The 12,936-nt window shown below is 40.7% G+C and overlaps 1 non-coding gene and 1 pseudogene across 1 annotated transcript; one reads left to right on the top strand and one right to left on the bottom strand.

The window, feature by feature from the left end:
• The first annotated feature begins 5,215 nt into the window (after positions 1-5,215).
• LOC143892048 (transcription termination factor MTEF1, chloroplastic-like) lies at positions 5,216-8,226 on the top strand (annotated as a pseudogene).
• A 2,329-nt stretch (positions 8,227-10,555) lies between these two features.
• On the bottom strand, positions 10,556-10,647 carry TRNAY-GUA (transfer RNA tyrosine (anticodon GUA)). The gene is given in 2 exon segments: positions 10,556-10,591; positions 10,611-10,647. It is a non-coding gene; the product is annotated as a tRNA-Tyr (tRNA).
• Positions 10,648-12,936: the final 2,289 nt, after the last annotated feature.

Raw genomic sequence — 12,936 nt, 5'->3', positions numbered from 1 at the left:
GGCTCTTACAAAAAAGCCTAAAATTTGTTTGACATCCATCTTACGTCCAAATAAATGGAGCCTAAGTAGAATAAAATATTATCCTAACAAACCCAGCTTATCTTAAAAGTTGCAACCATAGTGCTGCACCCTCTGATTTTAAATCATTTTGCAACCATTCGCTCGAACCCCAAACCATTTTATGGTAAATGTTCAACCCGAATTTTACACCCCACGCAACCATTGCATTTCACGTGACACATGCCTACATTGCATGCATGCATTTCACGTGGCACATGCGTTGCTTCTTCTTTTTTTTGAATTATTAAGTAGCAACATGATTATTAGCTAGGTAGTATATTAGTTGTTGGGACTTGGGAAATATCTTCTAATGGGATTCTTCTTTCTTGTTTTTAGATATTGAATACACTTATATTGTTTTCTACTTCTTTTTTAGTTCTCGACCGGGATATAAAATTATTTTAGGAATAAAATATTGGAAGAGGAAGTTGCTCTCCCACTAACTCTTGTGCTACTTGTTTTTTTGTTGAAATATTGGAAGAGGAATAAAATACAGACATCACGGGGGTAAGAAATCAAATATTTGGATGGATGGGGTACTCTTGTGCTTATACTTGTTTTAGATTTTGAGAATCGATTTTGAGTCCAAAAGTGATCATTGTACTCAAAATTATGTTTAATTTTCAGTCCGATAATCAGTTCTGGACTCAAGGAAAAAGTTTGGACATAATAGACCAAGGAACTCTCATCTCATCGAAAACAGCACGTGCAAACGAGATGAGTCGTTCAGTTCGGTAAGGCTACTTATTTTGGCACTATCATGGTTTAATAATTGCACAAGATCAGCTTGTCTTTTATTTTTAACGACTTGATTTGAGAGTTTTTTTTTGGGCCGGCAATACCCTTAAGAGGGATGCTAGACTGAAAGTTCACTTTATCATACACTACGGGGATGGTGAGAAGAGATATATTTTACATCCCAGAGGGGCTATAACTGGAGATACCATTGTTTCTGGTACAAAAGTTCCTATAGCAATGGAGAATGCTCTACCTTTGAGTGCGGTTTGAACTAAATAAATTAGATAGACCTTTCTCTTCGTCTCAAGTCGATGGATCTTCTCAATTGGAAGATCTCCTATGTGAAGAATACACATTCCAGTTGACCGAGCCTTGCAACCAATGGGGCGCCTTTTCCTCCTATTTCTGCAATGGCACCCTTCAATCTAGCAGCCCTCTAACCTTTGATAGATGTTTATGGAATGGTCAGTTAGTGCAATTATCAAAATATGGTAGTGCCAATATCAGTAGCCCATGAAAAATACCTGTTAAAGAATGTGCCTACCAGTAAAGTGAGTTGACAGCATCCTTATAAAGTTGCCATCGTTTTCTCATGTGGGTTTTACAGTCGCCATCGTTTTTTGTCTTCTGGGTTTTTAAGACTGTGGACATACTCTTGAACTTTTAATTTTTTTTTTGGGTGCAAGTCTGTTATCAACTCACAATTGTGGTGTTCTTTCTGTAGATTTTTCATTTTTCATCGTTTCATCTCCTGGGTTAGTGAAGTTTATGTATATCCCATACAATTTCGTTTTTTTCTTTTTACTGTAGTTAGGTTGTAGAGTTACCATAAAGGTTTTTTATCCATGTGGATGTTTCCATTTTCCATCTTTTTTCATTCATTTCATCATTTATGAATCATGAAAGCAAAAATAAATAAAAAATCTTGGATATGTTTAACACAGTAGCTCAAGTTGAACTATTCGGATTCTGATTTAAACCATAACCATTCAAATCGTGAATGATAATCTTTCAAGTACTGTAAGGACAAGCTAAAATAATCAACCGAGCATCCATCCAAATGACCACTTAATCATACATTTGGAATGCATGAAGCTGAATAATGCATATAAGGCCGTCCATCGAAAGCTTAAATGTCGTGATACTTAAGGTCTAAATAACACCAGTGTTCAAAAAGGTTAAATACACAAAAAATCTCACGATCAAAATATTTTTTTTTCTTTCAAGGATTGGATTTTGGTCAATTGAAGCATTAGAGATGGGCTCTAATATAGTTGCTATGGACGGGAAGCATATCTAATCCTTATGGTCTGCATAACTCAGGCAAAAAGAAATAGTGAATGGCATTTAAAATTAAAAAATAAGATTCGCCGTAGAACTCTCATATTCAGCGTACGTGACTATCTTCTTGGCAAGGCGTATCAATTTTTTTTTTTTTTTTTGAGAAAGCATTTCTGGGAGAAACACAACTATTTGCTTATTCTTGTTTCTTATTTGATTTTGAAAAATGGAAATGGAATGGTTGGGCTCATATGAATCATTTGTTGTAGAAGTCAGAAGCATAGAGCGAGTTTTTCATAACATTGGCAAAAACCCTTCCTTTAAGAATTTAAATATGTTAAAGTCATATATTTGATTGCATAACATGATGTACTTTCTTTGAGCTAGATATTTGAATGCTTTCTACATCCATGTAAAGATACTTTAGAGTCAAAATCATTGTCTGTCTAAATCGGTGTTTAAAAACTCCTGCCACTCTCATTCAAGGTAAAAAGGAGTCAACTTGGGTGTGTCAGTGAATGCCACAGTCAATTTTGCATTAACTCGGCGAGTTAAAGGAGTTTTTTATTAACTTGGTCGGGCAAAACACGGACTCATATGAGAACTTAGCCAAGGTAAAACTGAGTTGTCCTGGGCGAGTCAATGATTGACTTGGGGAGTTTTTAAACAGTTACTTCAATGTATAACTTATACTTTTGATTATTCTTCACATAATGAAGGCATTACATCTCATGGTGCAATTTACATAGCAAATCCTATATTTTTTTTTTTCTCGCTAGGTGTGCATCATATTAACCACTGTGTGAAATGAGTCTAATGCTTGGTAAGTAAATTAAAAAAGTAGGAAACGTTGGTTTTTAATGGCAGCAATTTATTAAAAAGTGGGAAATGCTCAGGGGACTGAGAAGGACAAAATGCAATCCATATCAAAAAGAAGATCCAAAAACATCACAACCTCAAGGTGGAAGTAAATCAAAAGGCTCCAAAATGAGCCTATCTAGCCCATTATGGGCGACCCAGTCAGCTTCACCATTGGCCGACTGCCTAACTTGGTGAAAAATCACATGGTGAACCGCCATTCGATCTAAAACCCCGTTGATCGTGTCAACAAATCTGCAGAGATAATACCCAATGTCCATCCACCTGATAATATTAAGCGAGTCGCCTTCCAAGATAAGGTTGTCGAGGTCCCTAGAATCCATCACGCGGACCCAAGGCAGTAAAGTTGCAATTCAACCTCGTTAGCATCTTTTTTGCTAAGAGGCCCAGAGAAGGCCCACTTACTATCCCCATTTTCATCTCAGAGAAGATCCTCCGCTCCAGCTGGGCACTAGTTCCCTATCACAATATTACTCGCTCAGACCTCAACCCAGGATTGTCTTATGGTAGAAGTGGAGATTCCTCTAAAGCTCGAGAGAACTCTTGCCCAAAGAACTAACATTGATAAAACCTACAGGCTGCTGAAATAAGAATGTCTGGTCACACCTTTGAAGGCGCACCTGTTCATTTCTTTCCAAATCGCCCAAATTACGGCAAGAAGGGCCATTCTCCACAAAATCTTACCCCTTATTGGCCAAGGGGCAAAGTTCCATTGTTCAAAAAGATCTGCAATTTTATTTGGTAAATGCCAAGCGATGCCGAACAAATTCAGAATATAGGTCTGAACCTCTCTAGCCACCTATAATGAATGAAGATATACTCGATGGTCTCCCCCGCCTGAAGGCCAAAAACGCAAAGATCAACTATAATAACATCGTGACTACACAAGTGGTCAACCATCAATATTTTTATTGAGGTACAAAGACCAACCAAACATGCAAATTCTCGGCGGAGCAGGAGTCCTTCAAATCCTGTTTGTTGGCGAGGAAGGCGCAACCAACATGAGACGTTGGTAGAAAGAATGGACAGCGAACACCCCATGTCGAGCCAAGTCCAAATCTTTTTATCCTAGCCCTCCTGAATGATAAAATTCGAGTCCAAGGATTTCGTTAACGACATCACCCTTTTTATCTCCTTATAAAAAAGTTCCGGCAAAACTCGACCTTCCAATCCACCCTTCTGTTTACAGGGTTGAACAAATCTTTGCTAGTGATTGCTCTCTTCTGCGCTATAACAAAAATATCTGGGACCAAGTCTTTTAGGGGTACCTCATTGCACCGAGGATCAAGCTAGAACTGCACTCCATCCTCTTTTAAAACCCTAAGACAAATCCCCATAAGAAAAGAAGACTTTATTTTGAAGATGCCTCTCCAAATTATGACATATAGGTTCCTGTAGTTTTCTAACGAATTCCAACTTCCAAAGCTTGCCCCATACTTCTCCTCGATCACCTTCGACCCAAGTCCAGTCGTTAGGAAAAAACAGTTATGTTGGTGAAGGCAGGATTCTGAAAAAAAAAAATATTCTGGCCATTTTAGCCAAAAAAGTTGCATGCTTCAAGGAGTCTTTGAAGTACTTCACATGTCCCAGTCGAATGGGATGGTTAAAATGCACCAAAAACCTTTTACCAATATCTATGTAGTGCTCTCAAGAGATTATTATTTATTTTTATTCTTTTGAAATGGCAATAATTATATATAGCAAATTTAGGAGGCCGAGATGGACCCCCCATATCTACAATAGGAAGCAAGAATAAAACAGGAACGAAGAAAAAACAAAATACAGAGAAAACCCCTTCTCAAGGAGGAAGGTGGTCGAACCACATAATAGAACCACCGGAGACACCACGCTTAGCTAGCGCATCCGCCTTATCATTTGCCGATCTTCTAACACGTTGAAAGCTGATAGCGGACCCCGCAGTTAAGTCCTCAATCTCATAAAAAATGGAAAGAAATCTCCACGGAGGAGCCACCCCACCTTTCAGCCAACGAATCACATTTAATGAATCTCCCTCAACAATTGTCTGATCCATCAACCTTCTATCAATATTCAAAAGGCCAAAATGTGCCGCCCTCACTTCCACATCTGAGGAATTAGACACACCAAGAGATTATTATTTAATGCTTTTCTGATCGTGATCAAATGGACAATTCTACAGGTCTACAACCAGTGGTTGTTACATTTAAATGTGTTCGCATGAGAATGCTAATTTTAAGTTCCATGCAGGGAGAACTGGATTGACCCATGTATGCAGTTAATGCACATTGCACCATCTTATTGGAAAGGTGAGAGATATGACTATACTATCTCTTGTTTTCATTCCTCTCAGCCTATATCCTATTTAAAGACTTCAACTGTATCTGCTTATCATGTATATATAATGAATCATTAAGTATACTGGCTGGGTAACTGAGAATGTATATGTACTTTAAATTGATTAGGATAATAGGTAACTGTGGTATGTATCTTATGTTGTGGGTGGATAAATATATTTTTTTAAAATCTGAAATGTTAGCATTTTAATAGGCTGCTGCCAGCATGATTGAACACGCATATCAGAACGTATGTGTTCATGTATATGTACATAAATGAATGTACGTATCTAGTTATTTGCACATTGTATTTCTCTCTGGTGTTATCGCAATAATTGATAATTTTCCCTTTTTCTTCCCCTCGTTAGAGCGATTTAGTGTTTCCATCCAAGGTTTTAAATTTCGGTTTCGGTTTCGGTTTCGGTCGCCATGGAAATGGAAACATTTCAGTTTCAGTTGAAAATTTTGGTATAAAGCCTGTAAAATCACGGAAATGTATGGAAACATATGTAAATACTAGAATTTTAAGATGAAACTTTAGAAAATGCTATGATCAACACAGATACACACTTAGAAACCCTCACATAAGCAAAGCAGCCATCCATAATAGCTTAATAACATCGAATAGCTAGCAACATGTATTGCCGTGCATGTCAGAATTCAGTACATCCACGTTTCACCTGTAATTCATATAAATATTTATACATAACACATAGACCACATTTTATATGCAATTTATATAAATATAATTATGTAACATATATTGATATAATATACTACTAATGCACATATGATTTTTGTTTTGGTGTAAGTTTCGATTTCGTTTTCATTTCGGCGGGGATGGAAACTGAAACATTTCAGTTGTTTCGCGTCAGATTCGGTGAAAATTTAAAACCATGATTCCATCAAGAATACATATATTAGTTCATGGAAAACACTTTGAGAACAGGATGTCGTGTGGGAAATAAAAACGGGAGTGATGTGACCATTGATTTGACTTTTTCAAGATGTATTTATTGCTTTTATGGGGGTTTGAGCTCCCTTCCTTCGTCTTTTAGTAGACGTGGCTCCAATTAATCACACTTTTTTTTTTTCACAAAACGGATTCCCATTTTGCTTTTAGTTCATTGTTAGACTTTTTTAGTGGGTTCAAATTGCGGTCATTGGTTATGTTAATTTTTATCAGAATTGCAAGTCACGGTACATCTGTTCAATTGCTCCCTTTTATTTACTTATGGTGTTATATGCTTGAAGATGCATAGTAAATTAGTAATTAAGAATATTAGCAGTACTATTTATTGTTAATTCTTGGCTTCTTACTGCTTTCTAATTTGTTACTTTGATGCTTCAATTAGAAATTCCTCTTGGAAACAATTAATTGGTTCAGAGTCTGCTCTATTGTGTCATATTTCTACTCATTTTCACAATATTTAAGCTGTTATTTTACTTCCCTGCAGATCCAGTTCAGTTCAGTGTATGATCGTACATTTTGTCTCCATTTAATTATCCTTTTAAGCCATTTTCATCCAGATCTGGCTCAAATTTTGCTGATAATTTTTTTTTGACCTCCAAAATATTCAACGGTTTTATTTTTGTTTATCTATTGCAACTGATTTGATTCATTTCAGCTTAGGCCAACATTTCATCTCTGTCTGTTTCAGTTCTTTCAGAACACCCAGATGCAATAAATTGTGAAAACTAAGCATTCTTTTGGGAGAAAATTGCAATTTCCCTTGGAAGGAAACATACCACTCTCTACTTGTTTCTCTTTAGAAACCCACAAATGCACACCCTTCTACCATTTCTTACAAATGCACACCCTTCTACCATTTCTTTGCTGTAGTCACCAGACCATCGGTTTTATCCATCTCTTTTGCTTCTGCTGCTGAGAACTCAACATCGAATTCAAAGCCCTTTATCATCAATTACCTCATTGAGATTTGCGGTTTCTCTGAAACTCTCGCCATTTCGGTTTCAAAAAAACGCCTTCGACGTGTAAAATCTCGCGAAAAACCTGATTCTGTCCTCTCCCTATTACAACAGTTCGGAGTCACCAAAAACCACATCCGAGATGCCATACGAGTCTCCCCTCAGATCCTAGTCGCCGATGTTGAGAAAATCCTAAAACCTAAGCTCATATTTCTGCAAGAACTGGGTCTTACGGGACCCGATCTGGGTCAATTGGTTTCAAAGAATTCGACACTCCTGGCAACTAGCTTGGACCACAAACTGATCCCCTGCATTGAAATCCTCAACAAAATCCTTTGCGGCGACAAAAAACGTGTCATTCAAGCCTTGCGAAGATGCAAATGGGTTCTCTGCAAAGACCCAAACGGAGGCTGCTGCCTAACATCTCTTTCTTGCAAAGCTGTGGTATCGTTGGGTCTTCTTGCAATGCTTTTGAAGCGGCGGCCACCTCTGTTCGTCACGAGTGAATCCGCACTCCGAGATCTTGTCACCAAGGTCATAGAGATGGGTTTCTCTGTCAATTCACGGATGTTCGTCTATGCTCTATATACAGTCAGTTGCATGAAGCCCAAGACCCTGCAATGAAAACTCAAGCTGTTTAAGAGCTTTGGTCTTTCAGAGCAGGAAACATTGACAATGGTTAGGAAGACACCAAACTTATTGCTGAACTCTGAGAAGAATCTGAGTCTAAAGATGGGAGTTCTTCATGAACACTGTTAGATCCGATCATTCAGCCCTGATCGATTACCCAACATGTTTAACATATAGCATTGGAAAGAGGGTTCTTCCTCGTTAGAGAATCATTCAGATTCTGAAATCAAAGATGTTGTTGAAGACGGAACCCAACTTCCACTCTCTGTTGCCCATGACTGAGGCAGTATTTTTGGAGAAGTACATTTTGAGGTTCAAAGACGATGCAGAGGAGTTGTTGGCAGCTTACAAGGGGGATAACTTGGAATCTTCAGACAAACGGCTATCTGCACTGTAAGCTTCAAACCCATCTTAACTGAAAACTTAAAACTGATTTTTTTTTTGGTTATATGCAACGGGTTAGCTCCATTGTTACATGACCTTTCTACAGGTTTCCCATTACTATTTTCATTTCGAAATTCTTGGGCTTATATTGCTTCCTGTGATTGGATAAATGAGGATTATGCAGATACTGAAGATGGTGTGTTTTGTTTTTATGATTGGGGGGAATATATGTAGAAGGATGTGCTAGGGTGGCTTGCCTATTTTCATTTCTAAATTTAAACTGCTCATCTGGTTGACTAAACATTTGATGTCCCATTGCCAAAAAAAATCCAGTTGGTTGAATTATCTTCAGTATTTGATCAAATGCAACTTTGGCCATTGAATGTATTCAATAGCCTATGTTAGGGGTAAAATCTGACATGCGATGAGGGGCTGACACGTCACCCAAGGGCGACTAAGGGCAGGGAGGTCTTTTGCACCTCTTCTAGAAAACCTAGAGACTTATCCCTAAAGCAAATCTCGTTGGCAGCGAGATAAATTTAGAAACCGACTTCTTCGAAAGCCCGGCCAATCACAAGAGACTCCGACAATGGAAAGTTTCCTAAACTGCCACGGAATCTAAGTCTATAGAAGGGGGACTAAGCTCCAAGGTATGCACTTCGTTTGACACATCTACCATTTGTTCTCCCTACTTTTACTCATCATAGCTCAGTTCATACTGTTGGTGCATATTCTGACTTTAGCATTGGAGGGTCCCCCTTTGGAGGAACTAGCCACATTTTGCATCGTCTTTATCATAAGGCCAAGTTTCCAAATGAACAGAAGTCTTCAAAAGATTTGCCGCCTACAGGCAAGACGAGACCCTATAAAATGTGTACCTCAAACACTTACCTTATGCCACCACAGTATCTTACCAAGTAGCGACCCAGCTACGGGCAAAAGCCACTATCTGTACTAATACTTGATGCGATTGCAATCCATATTCTATGGAGAAAAACTTGACCTTTTAGATCCCCATAAACCATCGTGATTGACAACCTACGAGCAATGACCATTCACTTAGAATTAATGGAATCCAAATGGTCTGAATTGCTATAAATAGTGCCCCTTAGTTACAGTCCTTATAACCACTACTTAGTAGAGGGTTTTATTTAAAACCTTATCCCACATTAATACATTATCACCTTCCTCACGACTATGCCGTCCAAAATAACAACGATATAAAGAGGGAAGGGAACTTATATACATTTGATGTTCTGCAAGACAAGGAACCTCGGGCGGTCTTGTACTCTCTCCATGACCTTATGTGTATTCTAATGGGAGAAATAACAACCTTATGTGTGAAAGTACAGACCAATCCTGTATTTATAATAACTAAGGAAACCCTAAAGTCCACCCATTAGATACTCTCATTGTGAGATCCCACATCGGAAATGGAGAAAAAGTTCCTGGGCTATATATGTGGATTCCTCCTCCCTGTGTAAACGCGCTTTCTGCAGAAAAACAAAACCGAGGAGGGTTGCGACGCAGAATCAGACAATATCTACACAGCGGGGCAGGGGTGTGACACTCATTCCTCAAATAAGGCCATTAAACTTATTGGGCTTACAACAAGCCCACACATTATTAAACTCATTACCATACCCTTTCCAACATGAACACACACGTGGCAAGGTGTTCATGGCTCAAAACCTTATTGATCACAAACATATATCAGCCAATCTGGATTATTCTTTACCATAATTAAACATTCTCTACAATCTGGTTTTACAAAAGCCCCAACATGTTCTGTGCAAGTCCATAAAAGTCTTACATGGTATGAAATCTTTAGTATAGGCTCATCTTAAACGGTTTCCCTAGCCATTCAAATGCCCCATGTTCGATGGTTGAAATCCCGTATTTTTAGAAGCCACATAAAAATTTAATTTTATAACAGAGGAATGATGGAATGAAGTGCGCCCTTCCAAGAACCAGTTTCAAGGCTGCCCACCAGTGTGGGCACCCTTCATTCAATCACTCTTCTTTTATTGTTGGGTATTACTTGGGACATGTATTTGTAATCGTTGATCCTGAAGAACATCGTGAGGCCGATCTACAAGGTCCATGCCAAATTAGCACAAGATAAATGCCCATAAAAATCAACGGCCTGGCTTTTCTGAAAGAGCCCTAAATGAAGTTTTGTGGATCAGGATCATCCAATCAGGGTGCTTTAAGTGTCATTTGATTAGAAATTATCAACGGATCCGATCATATCCACGAGTCACAAGGGAGCCCCAAAAGTGACTGTTATAGTCTATTTTAGGATTTGAACCTACTCAAAAGGTCAAAAAAAAAGAAGGAAATCCGACCTGCCGGATTCGAACCAGCGACCTAAGGATCATCTGACGGGTAATCCCACTACAGTCCTCCGCTCTACCAACTGAGCTAAGGTCGGATATGTGTTCGTCAAACAGTTTATTATTTACTAAATAATAAACTGTTGAGATTTCAGCCGTTCTAAGAGTCCTGCTGAAACTCTAGTGTGTTGTTCACAATCAAAAGGTTTATTAGAATCGATTATGATCCTTTCAAATCTGTGTGATTTTGATTTATAATTTCCAACAATCACCACTGTTGGCTGCAACAATCTCAGAATCTCCCACTCGGAGCCCACTCTAGACTCTAGAGTTGTACGCATGACCATGGTTTGAAATTTCGGATTTCCGTCAACACCGAAATGACCGAAATGTCGAGCATCTTTATCCAATTGCAACCGAAATTTCAGGATTTCGGCTAGGTCCAAAATATATGCCGAAACCGAAATTTCAAACCATGCGCATGACATTATGGGAGGAAGTAGTCCTACAGCTAGGCATATAACTGGCAAGCTAGGGAACATCTACAATGGTTAAGTTCCCTTCGCTTGGCTACTCGGATTTATGCATCTTTTAAACGTGGGGCCCTCTTCCCAACCCAATCGTCAATGTCATGATCCCTACTGTTAACAGAAACAACGGTCCCCTTAGGTACTGGCACACCATTCACCCATAAACCTAACGGTCCCACCACTAACACTCAGACTCAGTTGGGACCTGATAGTCTCAGATTGGGATTCGGTACAATTATGGTTATTGATGAAGTTGGTACTACGGGCCCAACACGGGTCTCAGTCAGGCAAGCCCAAGGGGTTTACACGGCGAGTTCTAATTAAGGGTGCAACTTGGGTCGGGCTCAACCCGAACCCAACGGGTTCAACCCGATTTTGGCTCTGGTTGGGTTGGCATTTTCTCGGGTTGGGTTGGGTTGGGTTAGGGTTGGGAAAAGCCAACCCGATTTAATTTCAGGTTGGGTTAGGGTTGAGGCTTTGGCAACCCGATCTGATCCGAACCCTACCTCTATCCTCTAGTTTTCTCATGTTTTATGGGATTATGCCTTTTTCCTCGTATTTTTCTATTTGGCTCGAACCCAACCCGACCCAATTTGGAGGCGGGTTGGGTTAGGGTTGAGAGAATGCTATCTCGGGTTGGGTTAGGGTTGGCCTCAACCCGACCCAAGTTGCCCCTTAGTTCTAATGATGGAACTACCGAGGAGACCTGGACTTTAGATCTCTTCTCTAAAGTTGGAGGTTTCTTTCGAATCAAGAATGTTTGGGATCTCTAGGGACTTTTTTCATCAAAGGTGATAGGGTCCGGACTCAGCACTGAGGGAATCCGGACTCAGCAATCCGGATTCAGCACTGATGGGTCCGAACTCAGCATCCAATTAGCTTCTGGCACGTGGCCCTCACAAGGACCGTTGGAAGGCCAACACCTGTCTCCACTAGGTGTGACACCTGGACCAATCAGGGACCTCCACCTGCCCTCCTTAGGTATGAAACCTGGTCCATGCAGAGGCCACCACCTGGCTCAGAACTACCACCTGTCCTAGACAGGTGGCTCAGAACCACTATAAATAGCCTTCACTTGTGCTAAGGTGAGGGTCCTGGAAATCTGAGAACCAAAACTCTAAGCTTTTTGATCTGACATTGCTCTGCACTCCTGCTCATACTGACTTGAGTGTCGAAGCGCCCGTCCGGAGTATCACTCCGGGTTGGTCCTCTGACCCTTTTCTTTCTTGTCTGTACTCTGTGCAGCGCAGGACTCAACCAGCCATTCAGCCGTGGCTCGTTAGCCCGGACTACCCAGCCCTACCATAACCTGTTACCGATTTTAGGCCTAACAGATTTGGCGCCATCCGTGGGACCACGCAACAAAAAGCTGTTCGAAATCTCACCCAGATAAAAATGGTAGGACAGACCGGCAAGCGAGCACCTCCGACTTCTCGGGCTACCCGGGCTACGGCCCCCCGTGAAGGACGAAGTGAGCGTCTGGCCTCACAGGTGGAGGTCGGGGCGGCCGTGGAGCGGACTTCGCCCCACTCGGACCGTTCAGACCCCACCCCGACCCCGAGGGAGATGAGGGCCCTTTTTCAGGAAATGACCGCTGTAGTTGCGCAGTTCAGGAATGCGGCTCCCGCACTCCAGCAACACCCCGTCGAGGTTTCTCGACCTGTTCAGAGGGGAGAAAGCTCCCGCAGAGAACGCGCGTCTCCACCCCGCGACCAAACTCGTCACTCCACTCGAAGAGACCACCACTCGCGGGACAGGAGCGTGCGTCCTGAGCCTCGTCGACAGCATCACCGGTCACGATCTCCCTCCGTGCAGAAGCGGGGCAGCAAGAGAGACCCTATGCACGGAGAGGGATCG

Source organism: Tasmannia lanceolata, unplaced genomic scaffold, assembly GCF_043159265.1.
Source record: "Tasmannia lanceolata isolate RefF3 unplaced genomic scaffold, GAP_Taslan_0.1 ptg000015l, whole genome shotgun sequence".
Lineage (NCBI taxonomy): Eukaryota > Viridiplantae > Streptophyta > Magnoliopsida > Canellales > Winteraceae > Tasmannia > Tasmannia lanceolata.
This window is presented reverse-complemented; position numbering and strand designations above follow the sequence as displayed.